Below are 12,793 nucleotides of genomic sequence, written 5' to 3'. Positions count from 1 at the left end.
ACACCAACATAGATCAACTCGGACTGCATGGAACAGGCCACAACTGATCAAATCATGGACACACAGATCAAGAACACTTGCCAACAAAGGATACAACTATATCGAGTTGTCAAATCAGGCCAACTCCTTCACCAAGGCAAGTGGTTCACTAGGGACCAAGTTCAACAGAAATTTCCTCACCCCATGGAGGCTCTACATGCAATAGGGACCACTGCTTCCTAGGGGGGCGGAATGATCCAGGTGGATATTGGTGGCCACCCAGCTATTCCACCTAGACCCCCTAGTCAATTTCATATGTTTCCTTGTTCATTTCATCATTTACTATTTTTAGCAACTTTTCGGGTCCTGAACTTCCGGAGCAGTTTTGACCCCCTAAACGGTGTTTTTTTGGGGTCTGCAGCAAGCCCATAGTCATAGGCAAGGGCATGTGGTGAAACTTGTAGTACTCAGAGAGACATTTCCAACAAGGTATCGTATGTGCCAAACGGAGATAATATGACCAAGTTACGACCCCGGAAAGTCGACTGCCCAACTAACCTAGACGGGGCCCACAAACTCTTGGTGTTACATCTCCTGGGGTTAGGTTTTGGTTGTTTAGGGTTTTCTCATGTTTTCCAATAATAAATAGGCCCTTGAGCCTCATTGTAACATAGTTCAGAGGCATGTAGCCACCACATCTCTTCTCAGACTTAAGCTACCATCGCCCGAGCTATCTTATTCCATTTTGTTTGTAAGCATAGTTCAGTATTTTTCTATTAATGAAATGAAGCATTTTTCTGTTGCATCTCTATGTTTATGATTATATCTGTAAATTTTTGCGTTCCTAGTTAATTTTGGATCAACATATCAATTGACATTCAATTTCATGCAATACCTCATATGCAAAAAACAATTTTACTACCAAATAGACTGCTTATATCTAGATTAATGCACATCCCAAACTTCTTTAGGTTCTTTTCTCTTTTAAGATATACCTGAAGTTGACCCATGATAGAATTCTTTCATCCGCTCCAAAGAAACAAGACAATTTACTGAAGGTTCCCTGGTGACTAGCCTCTCTTCCCTGTAAGAGATGTCACACATCTCAGGACCTGTATTTAAATCATCAATATTTGTAGTAGGCCATGTGCACATGCTACTTCTCTCTGTTCCAGATGCCACCATGGGGCTTATTAAGTATGGTTTCACATGTGATGATGAGAGTGGCCTTGTAGGGACTACCTGAGAGGAAACTGCAGGAAAACATCTTGGTCCTAATGATTCTGGATAGGAAGGTGAGTCGCTTGAAAAAGAAGTAGAGTTAAGATGAAAACTTGACCCAAAACGAAATCCAGTAAATGGGTATGATTTACTAGTGGCATTTGAAAAGGAAATAATAGGATCTGAAGAGAATGATGTATGCCCTTTATCTATATATATATATATATATATATATCACCACTGAACAAAGTAAACCAGGTAATTAAATTTGATTAGACTGAGATTCAGATGTAATTGTAGTGATAACTTGATGATTTGTCCTGTCATTAAAATTCAATGGTATTGTAAATGACTGAAAGGCATCTCCAGCAGAAAAACAAGATGATGAATTGAATAGCTCGCCCTTCATTCTCAGGTCATCTATAGGTTGGGAAGATGAGATAAAATTCTAAGGTAACAATTCATCTCCACCATCATCAAAGGTGGGCCCATCATCAAAGTCAATCCAAAATTTTTAGCACTGGTACCAAGAGGCATTTTGATCAGTTCATTCTCCCCACTATCATCAATGTGATTCAATTCTAAATACGACCTCACAAGAATACAAGGCCTGCTAGGAGAAAAAGGTTCAGGGATTGAAGATATAAAATATTTTCTGCTCATATCTCTACATCCAAAGCTTGTTGATGGTTCACATATTTGAGAAGATAAATGCACTATTACTACCCAATCTTCAGATTTTTTCTCATAAGCCACATTAAGATCAATTTCTAATGAATCTCTATTTCATTTTCCAATTAAATTAAATGAATTAGAATCTGAAATTGTATTTTGGAGACAACAAGTTGCAGAGCAATTATTTCTCTAGGCTCTACTAGTCGAAAAGCAATTGTTGCTCCAAATCCTTTCGAGCCTAGTTCTCCTATGCTTTGCAATGGATTTATTGGGGGAATGAAATGTCCCTTTGACCTAGAAACCACTACAATTTGTGTTGCTAAGCCAATCAATGATAGAGTAAGGGGAACATAACCACTTGTGCAAGGCACAATTGATAAACAAGATGTTGATGTGGATAATGTTGTGTCATATTGACCTGCTTCATCCAGTTCAATAAAATCATTTAAGTCAAAAACAAGTCTTTCTGTTGAATCATTGATTCCATCATACTTTGTTGGAGGGATGATCGTTGCCATAATTTGGTCACAAGAATGCAGTTCATCTGACCTCGCATTTTGTACTTCTTCTCTTTTCAAACAGAATTCTCAATGTTCAACAAATGTTGAGGATACAACTGTAATGCTTTGTGGGCCTTCATAACCAATATTAGAAAATACATCTGAAATCTCATTATGTTTGATTTGAACTTTCCTTTCAATGTCACAAATATCAAGAACAACACAAGACCCCATCTCTGTAGTAACATTTTTCTTGTCAGAACTAGTAGTCACACTGATTCGTTGATTTGCTACTTCTCCAGATGCCATAGTCTGCTCTAGTTCCATGCACTCTCTTTTTTCAATCAGAGTTTCCTGACTATCCTCCTTATATGTGATGCTCCTGGCAACAGGAAGATGCTCATTACCTTTGTGTTCACCCTTCCCTTGGTCTTCATGTTCAAGTCCATAGGTAGAATGATGTTCCTAGGCATCAAGCACGTCAGTACTTTTATTTTGTTCATAAGACAAACTTATATCCTCTACATCTTTATCACACAACTTATTATAGCTAGATTGCTTGTCATGACCCTCTTCTTTTTCCAACCTTGTTTGCCACTTGACCTGCAATTTGCACAAAATCGTTGTCAAAAAGGCCTGCATGACAATTATTTGGCTCCCTAGCATCAGAATCAAAGGCCCCTGTGCATTGAACATATCCTTCACTTGGATTTTCTTGGTTTTCATTTCCAAATTCTTTTTCCCTTTCCAAGTAGTGTTCACTACTTCCTTGGTTGTCTCCTTGTACACTAATGTCCCTGACATGTATCTATGTTTGTTGTAAATTAACTACATCCTATATTTAGTGTCTACCAATTCCCTATTGTTTGTCTCTTCTCTCTATTTCAGATTGTTTTCATAGTCTGAAGCCAATCCATCTTTTCCTCTAATGTACAGTTCTTCAACATCATAACAAAACCCATCCCTTGGTTGTTCCCACCCCTGTTTGAACAAGAGTGCTCTTGTATTTTGTCTTCAATAAGGCCCTTTATACCATCCTCTACCATAACAACATTTCCATTTTCCAAATCCCTCATAGAGGAATTCAAAGCATCCTTTGTAAATTCCTGATTTTAAAATGTATCCAAGTTGGTTCTAGAAGCATATTGATGATCCATGGAATAGTGATCATTCTCATCTTTCTTCATATTCAACATATTTTGACCTACTACATCATCACTCTGAGGTAAATTGAGTTTGGAGCCTGTTGATGCCCCGAAAATCGTTGTATCAACATTGGGGGATAACCACCCGGTCCAGACCTTAGTAAAGCTCCTTTTCCGTTTGGAATGGTGGCTCCGACTGGGGATAATAGGAACAGTTTCCCAGTAATGGATAAACGGGATGAATGAATGATTGGTTGACTAATCTAATGATAGGCGAATAACTTAATCTATCGGTGAAATAAAAGAAATACTACTAATCCCGGGAACTATTGTATTTTTTAAAGTGTAGTGCTTCATGATCTATGTTTATAAACAGGCATGTAGATGACTCTATTCAATAAACATGGACTTTTATTCATTCAAGAATTACTCAGCTTAAATCGTTAAACAAAGGGATTAGCGCAATATTGCTACACTTTATATATCATCGATACATATATGATCAAAGGAAAAGCATCCCATAAACATCCAATAGTGGAGGGAATAAAGAAATGCTGTTAAAACACATACATATATTCGATAATAGCAAAGGCAATCAAATAACAATTCATATGAAAAGAATGAATTCAAACATAGATAATAGTACCATATGAGCTGCTAAACACTCCCAATATCAATCGCTATTTGAGATTCTTCTTCCAACGCAGAAATACTTTCAAACAAAGACAGTAGTGCACATTTGCATAAAAGCTTCCTTGTCAAAATTAGAATAACTGGTCCAGTTTTATAAAAGAATATGGCTGAAGCACAATAGTGCAACTTCAGTCTTTAAGTCAAATACAAAACTTTACGACCCTTTCCAAAACAATGAAAGGGTCTATAAATACTTAATTAAGCTAACTATCTATGAAACTGAAATCCTACTTAATTGGTATCAATTAATTTTGATCATATTTTCCTCAGCAACCTGGCAGTCGGCGGCATGAATCATCAAGTAGGTTGTTTGCCTTTAAATCTGAGCTGACTTATCGCAAGCATCGGCTCCACTTCGGGTGGTCTGTTGAGGTGAGAGCTAAGCTGGGCGGCATAGGTGGCATCCTGAATATCGGGGATAATATACCCGATTGCATCTGTAAGGCACTTGAGGGCGGCTCTTTGAGTGTGTGGTTTTACCAAGAAGAACCAATAGGTGTCCCATGTTAAACTGTTAATTCCAGCAATTAATCTCCCCTTTTCCTCTAGATCTAGATAACATGACTGCTCCAATGTTTTCATCGCTGTTAATTTTCCTGGTGTGCATTGGGAAATCATGTTTGACAAGTAGAGAGTGTTATTAACTAATTCAACCAAATTTCTTGTAGTTGATTTGCACCTTGAAACTGCCCTCTCTGCTTTCATTAACTGGGACTGCCATTCTGTAAATAATATATCTTTATGTGACTCTAAAATTCTTGGTAAATTCGCCGCTTGTCCCTGGTCAGTATCTTGCCAGTCAAGAAATGCAGCTATCGTTTCTTCAGCTTGATCCAATTCCATCCTAGCCTTTTCTATTTTCTCACTTATTGATGCCGTTAATTCACATAGTGGCTCTGCCTGGGCGATTTGTTGACATAGAAGTTTGATTTGTGCTATTAATGTCGTATTTATCTGTAGTGCTTCTACTCTGAGTTCAGTTATTTGTGGAACGCCCTTTGTCTTCTCAAGTTGTGCTGATAGTTGAGCAATCTGCTCATCTTTTGTTTTCAGCATTTGCTCATTTGTTGCCTTCAGTTGTGCCAAGGCCTCTGACAATTCTTTCTGCTTTTGGATTGTGCTGTGGTCAATCCTTTGTTTCTCTGCCTGCAATTGTTGAGCTAGTTGATTGTTTACTTGCTGTTGTGTCAACAATTGCTGTTCTGCCTGCTGCGCTTTCTGCTTTGCTTCAGTTAGTTGTGCCTGTAATAAGAAGATTTCCTGGTCTTTTGTTTTCAATAAAAGACTCGCCTCTGATGCCTTGTCTATTGTTGCTGCTGAATAGGCTCCAGCATATTGTGACAGTTTTGTCAGGTAATCAAAGGGGTCAAATTCCTCCTTCCAAACCACATTGCCCGTGACAGTCTGTTCTGGGAAAAGGGAAGGTTGATCAGTCCTTCTTCTCTTCCTCTGTCATTTTACTACAGCTTTATGCCTTGGGCTGTAGAAGACATCCAAGGGAGGAATCTCTTCTACCTGCAAAATGATTTGATCGGAGGGGTCCTTTGGTATTATTTCTACTTCCTTTGAAATGGGTGGGCGGCTGGTTCCACTTGGAACCTATTGTGAAGTGGTTTCCTGTGTGTCTGCTGCTTTCAAATTTTCGGTGTCCTTTGAACATTCCAGACTGCTGATAATAGAATCAAATTGCTGTCATTCCTGGAGCAATTTTGGATCAATATGAGTATCCACATTTACTTCAATGTTGGTCTGTTTCTGCTCTTTAGTCTGGGTCTCCTCCCGCACTTTCTCCTGCTCTTTAGTCTGAGTTTCCTCATGTGGTTTTTCTTGTTCTTTTGTTGTAACCGGAGGTTCCTTTGACTGTTCTCGTTCAGGCTCGCTTGATGATGTTGTTGGGGTTGTTGCTAACAGATCTAGAGGCAGAGTTTGCAACCTCTGTTCTCTAAGTCTGTTGAATTCAACCAACCCTTCATCTTGATATTTCATTCTGGAAAATGCCTTAACCTGCATTATTGACTCGGCTGAGGAGAACAGGTCATCGAACATATCTTCTTTATGATCAAACTTTGCCAATTTGGCCTGTTCGAGTGCATTATAGGCGACTTTGTTGGGATCAAATTGCCTATTAGGGAGAGTTGCTAGAGTTAATGATTTTATCTTTGTAGCTTCTTTCTCTGCATGTTTGAAATCATGCAATGTGTAGACACCGCATCTCAAAGGAAAAGAGGGCCAGCCCTGCTTCTTATTTTTCTTGAGGGTCTGTGTGACTCCCTCGGCAATGAGCTGATAAGCTATTTCCCTCACCAGCAGTTTATCAGGTATGTACAAGGGAAGGACATGAGGTTCGGCTTGGCTACCGAAAACTCTTATATAAGTAAACTTCTCCTCCCCGAACCATCTTCCTATTGACGTCAAGTCAATCCCTGCTTGGTAGGAAATCTTGGGAGTAGGTTTATCAAAAATAGAGTAATGAATGGGTAACATAAAGCCATTGCAGACTTGGTATAAATGGTGCTTATAAGAGGATTTCCATAATTTCTGATGGTATATGTGAATAGGCATGGGGTCTTGTGATGTCCACCTCCAGCCGAGCACAGGAAATTCAGAATTAAAACACAAGGTATCTAAAATATAGGCACTGTAGTAGAATGGGGGAATTAACCTTTCAGTAACGCGGGTCTTATTTCTAAACTCAAGAACAGTTGTTGCTAGTTTATCTTAGAGTATAGTTGCCTAATCCATTATTTCACTGTTACACGCCGCTTCCATCAAGGGAACCATTTCTATAGTGAAATTAGAAGAGTCGTGCAACCCCCACAATCTACACATCATTATTCCAGCATAACAATAAGGAGAACATAGGGAATCAACCGAGTACTTACCGGAAGATTCATGTTTCTGTTTTGCCGGATTTTGTCTGCAATCCTGGATGGGTTCGGATTCAATTTCATTCTCTTTTCGGAATTTTTCCAAGAACGCCTTGTTGTACTTCTTCTCTGGCTCAGGCAAATGATACATTTGCCTTAAATCATCAGCCTTGAATGACCCGAAAATTCTCCCGTCTCTAGTGCAAAAGGTTCTGTCCATGATTGGGATTTCCTCAATTGCCCACCACACTACATCCGTATATGGGAGAATTTGTTCCCGAGCTTCTATCCGATGAAGGAAGGAGTCAGCTAAGTCCTTTAAAGTACCATCAGATTTCCGAGTTGAATCTGCAGAGGCTTGTACTGTTGTCACTTCAGGTTCTTCGGCTTCAATCAAATTGTAGGTACTTTGCCAAGTAGTTTTTCCGAGACCAGAACATGTAGTATCAGATATCAATCCTTTCTTTTTATTTGTTGGATCAGCGACGGCTTGTCCTGTGGCTGGCGCAGCGGAAGCGACTGTGGTTTTCTTAGACTTCTTCCCCATTCTGTTTGAGTTTTCTGCTTTGGAAGAATTCTGCACAGGAGTGAAAATAAACGTAACACAGAGAATTGGTAATGAAAATCGAATATGAGAAAGATATATTGATCAATGCGTGATGAGGGATTAACTTTTAAAGTGGCCGCGGATACAATCTATGGGAAGATTTTAGGACTTACAATTACATTAAATGGTCGTTTAAAACCTGCCAATCCTTTAAATGCCCATCATATCATTAATCGGCCGAATGATTTGTTTAAGCGTGCCTTGGATGTTTTGGCGGTTGAGCGCAGGTAAATCATTGTTCGAAAGATCAAGCTTTCAATATGAATTGATCGTAATATCCCTCTGTTTTACCGGCTTTTTGAAATTTGCGCTTTTGGCTTTATCGCAATCGGGCATCGGGGAAAACTTAACTCCTTATATTGACACCTTTTGAAATCCCCAATCGCCGATAGCGATATCGCATCGCATCGGGAGTATGGGCACTTTACGAAAACATGGATAGCATATCGCCGATCGCCGATAGCGATATCGCATCGCATCGAGGTGAATTACCTAGGGTGCTTTAAGAACATGCATAGTATATTGCCGATCGCCGATAGCGATATCGCATCGGGGAAAATGAATGGGCTATTAAAGTATGCTTCCTATGTCATTGCGATATGCGATCTTGCGATTGCTTTATCGCAATGATAAAAGATTGATTATGTGTATTATTAAGATCAAAATGGGTTTATCGAAAAGGTTTTCATAATGTTTTGTCATTTTGTTTTCGGACCTTTTTTGAATAATACAATGTTGATACCAATCAAAACTAAAGGGACCCATTTCATATGATAGTTTTCCTAAATAAATAATGATATGAAATGGGGGGTTGTTGTAGAGCACAACAATTGGCGATTCACTGGAAGAAACAGTTATCTCTGAAAAGTATGGAAATACTTAAACTTTTTCAAAATAGAGTTCTCATTAAAGGGGAAAATTCTAATATAACTAGGTATATATGCATTCTAAATAAAATGAATCTATCTTTGTTAATTTCCTCTCTTGTTTAAAATTAGATACATTCTAAGTTTTAAATTGGCGTTTATTGGTTTATAATGATAAAACAGAGAACCTTTCCAAATCAGCTTTTTAAAATTGACTCCTTTGTCATAGGTAGAGCCTCTGCTGCCAGCAAACGTTCATAGTTTCGACAGGGATACCTTTAAACCATATTATTGTCCATAGTCCCATCCATTTAAGAGTGTGATTAACAGAATGAATTCAAAACATGTTTTCACATTTTGTATTTCCTTTCTTTTTCTGTTATTGCTAAGATAAAAAGCCATTGTCCTGGTTTGGTGGCCAGCTATTGACAATGCCATTCACTGGTAGTAATCTAACCGAACAAGTTGGCTCGTGATGAGACCCCTTGTCTTATAATTCTAAGCCATTACCCTGTTTTGGTATGCAGTATTGGTAATGTCGGTTAAACTATTTCCCTATGAACATGGTAAGCAGGCTTGTAATAAGACCCCTCATCTTTAACATCAGATATTTTAGAATTACACTCTGGGTAACCATAAACTTTGGTGAATGGGATGGACAATTTTCTCCTTAAGAGTAAATGGATGACAAGGTAAGAGTTAAAGATGTTGAAGTTGGATTAGTTTCTGTTTTGATATTGATAACCCTTTTGTGGTCAATCTGAAAACATAAAATGATTTACAATACTTCTAAACTTTGAGAAGGGTTCACAAAAATTGAATTGTGATTTTGGAATGCAATTATACCTAGTTTCCTAGAAATTATCCCTCTTATGTAAGACTTCTATTATTTAAAAGTAAATATCCACACTACTTCTGTGGAGCAACTTTCAAATACAGCAAAGGTCAATGGAAGATACCTTACAACTTTATTTTCTAATGGTCCTACAAACTACAAAACTCTATTAAACTAAAAAGGAGAAGGGGTTACCTCCTCAATTAAAGAATTTCTTTAAGATAAGGCCATTAACAGGGAGAGAATCTCTCAAACCTGATAAATCTTGCAATATGAAGGTCGAATGGCCTATCTTCTCACAGATCTGAAATGGCCCAAGCCACATCTTCTGGAACTTGGTGTGTTTTCCCTTGTCCTCATGGGCTTTGTCCCATTTCAGAACTAAATCACCGACTTGAAATTGTTTTGAACCGGATGAGACTGAATCAAAGGATGACTTGATGATTTGCTGATGTTTTGCATGAATAACCTTGGCTTTTTCCCTTTCCTCTTCTAATTTTAGAATTTGGTCATGTCTAAGTTGAATAGAAGAAGAAGGGATTTCCTCAATAAACTGAACTAAGGCTAGAGAAGGAAGAACAATATTTGTTGGTAACACTGCTTCTTTTCCATACACAAGGTTAAACGGAGAAGATCCTATGGAAGCCTTATGTGTTATCCTATCAGCCCATAGTGCGAATATTAAGGATTTGTGCCATGTTTTATGGTTCTGTTCGATAGTTCGCTTAATAATTTTAATCAGATTTTTATTTGTAGACTCTGCTAAACCATTACCCTGAGGATAGTAATTAGCGGAATATTTTAATTTAAATCCTCTTTTAATAGCGAAATCAAACATAGCATTACCTGAAAAGTAATATGCATTATCAAAAACAAGAGCATTTGGGACACCAAACCTGGTAATGATGAATTGATCTATAAACTCAATGATTGCCTCAGAATTTGTTGTCTTCAAAGGAATTGCTTCAACCCACTTAGTAAAGTAATCAGTAGCAGTAAGGATATACTTATGTTGTTTGGAAGAATGCGGAGTAATTTCCCCAATGATATCCAATCCCCATTGCTCAAATGGTTGTTCAATGTTGACCGGCTGCAAAGGAAACGCTGATTTTCTTTGTCTTCCACTAGAAGTTTGACAATTTTGGCATTTCCTTACATATTCATGAGCATCTCTAAACAGAGTGGGCCAATAATAGCCAGCATGAATGATTTTATGGACTGTTGTGTCAGCTCCAAAATGTCCTCCTGCTGGTCCATCATGTAATTCCTGCAAAACCTTTTGTGCTTCAGGTTTTTCTAGGCATCTTAATAAGATTAAATCATAATTTCGCCTAGAAACACATCATCAATAATTGTGAAATTTTTTGCTTTCAATCTAATGGCCCTTTTGTTTTTGTAAGACAGGTTAGGAGGTGCATATCCATTTTTCAAATAAAAGATTAAGTCAGCATATTGTGACTCAGAAACAGTAATATTTATCTGGTTGATTTCTTCAGTTTGATCTGTATCACCTGATTCTGGAATGTTGGATGCTCCTGCCAATAACCTGCAAAAACCTTGGCCTCTAACAATCTTTGCTGGTTTAATTTCTAAGTCATATTCTTGAAGTGTTGTAACCCAATTTGCCCTTTTTTCACCTAGTTCCTTTTGGATCAATAGTTGCCTTACTGCAGGAAAAGGAACTATAACTTTTGTGTGGGTTTTTAAAAGGAAGGGTCTGTAATGTTTGACAGCTTTATATACAGCAAAGGCTTGTTTTTCTACTTCGGAGTAATTCAATTCAGCACCCTGAAGATTTGAACTATAAAATGAAATGGGTGCTTCCACATTGTGATCATTGAGCTGCGTGAGTACTGCTGCATAAGACAAGTTGGATGCGATAGTATACAATGTAAAATGATTAGAAAAATTAGGAGTATTTAAGGCTGGGGCATTGATTATTGATTGCTTGATTAAATCAAACGCTTCCTTTTCTGCTGATCCCCACTTAAAGACTAAATTTTTCTTAATCATAGTTTGAAGTGGCAAAATAATTTGAGAAAAATCTGGAACAAATCTTTTGACAAAATTGATTTGGCCTAAAAATGACTGCATGGATTTTTTATTATGAGGGAAAGGGATTTCAGAGATTTCTTTGATCCGGTCAGGATCAATATAAATGCCATCTTTAGACACAATAAAGCCTAAGAGCTTTCCTTGGTCAAGAGCGAAGAAATATTTTTTAGGGTTAAGAGAAATACCATATCTTTTGCAACGTTGAAAGATTTGATTTAGATCATGCAAATGATTGGACTTCTCCTTAGAAAATATAGTAATATCGTCTAGATAGACGACTACTGTTCTATTAATCAACCCTTTAAAAGCTATATCCATCGCTCTTTGGAACGTCGCTCCTGCATTAATAAGTCCGAAAGGCATTTTCTGATACGCATATGTTCCCCATTTTGTTCTGAATGTGGTTTTAAGCTGGTCATCAGGATGGACCAGAACTTGGTTATATCCTGAGAAACCGTCTAGAAAGGACATTAACTCAGAGCCTGCTACTGATTGGAGTATCTGCTCCATAGTAGGTAATGGGAAATTATCTTTTAGGCTCGTCTTGTTCAAATTTCTGAAATCAATACAAATCCTAATGTCGCCATTTTTCTTTCTGACTGGCACCATATTGGAGACCCAGTTTGAGTGCCGAACGGGAAAAATAATCTTAGCTTTCAAGATTTTGTTAAGTTCATATTTTATTTGACTCTCTAAGTTCGGATGTATTTTCCTCAACTTCTGCTGAATTGGTTTCTGATCGGGAAGCATTGGAATGGTATGCTGGATGATGGATGTATCATATGTCTTTAAATCATCATACTTCCAAGCAAAAACCTGTTTATTTTTCCTTAACAGTTTAATGAATGCCTCCTTCTCTTCCAAGGAAAGTCCTAATCCTAAATTAATGTTTTGAGGAGTTTGCTCAGTGCCAAGATTTATCAACTCAAACCTTAGGGTAGAACTTTGGAGCTTTGCATTAGTCACACGTTTAAACCTGTCTTTAATATCATAAAGATCCTCAAGCTTTACCACAGGCTTAGGGATTGAGTTTTCCTCAGGTTTACCTCTCATTTGAAGGTCATGCTCGTTTTCCTCGATGATTTGATCATCATAGGACTTTTCGGAAGTTAAGAACTGTAAAATGTCTTCATCATGGTTGAACACTCTCCAATTCGTGACATTGTCAGGAATTGATGGCCTAAAAAGCAACTCTACTGAAAATCTATCTGGGCTGTAGTCATCGGAAGGTAGGAGCTTGGAGGCAACATTGGCTAGTAGGTCAGCTGCCGAATTTTGAGACCTGGGAATAGAAGAAATATTGAATGCCAAAAAGTGGGAGGTAAGTTCCTGCGTCAGCGATTGATAATG

The 12,793-nt window shown here is 38.0% G+C and overlaps 1 pseudogene; it reads right to left on the bottom strand.

Moving 5' to 3' along the window:
• Nucleotides 1-897: 897 nt before the first annotated feature.
• On the bottom strand, nt 898-2,393 carry LOC149179854 (uncharacterized; annotated as a pseudogene).
• Nucleotides 2,394-12,793: the final 10,400 nt, after the last annotated feature.

Source organism: Pinus tabuliformis, chromosome 3_2, assembly GCF_031772625.1.
Source record: "Pinus tabuliformis cultivar Carrire ecotype Pingquan chromosome 3_2, CPIR1, whole genome shotgun sequence".
NCBI lineage: Eukaryota > Viridiplantae > Streptophyta > Pinopsida > Pinales > Pinaceae > Pinus > Pinus tabuliformis.
This window is presented reverse-complemented; position numbering and strand designations above follow the sequence as displayed.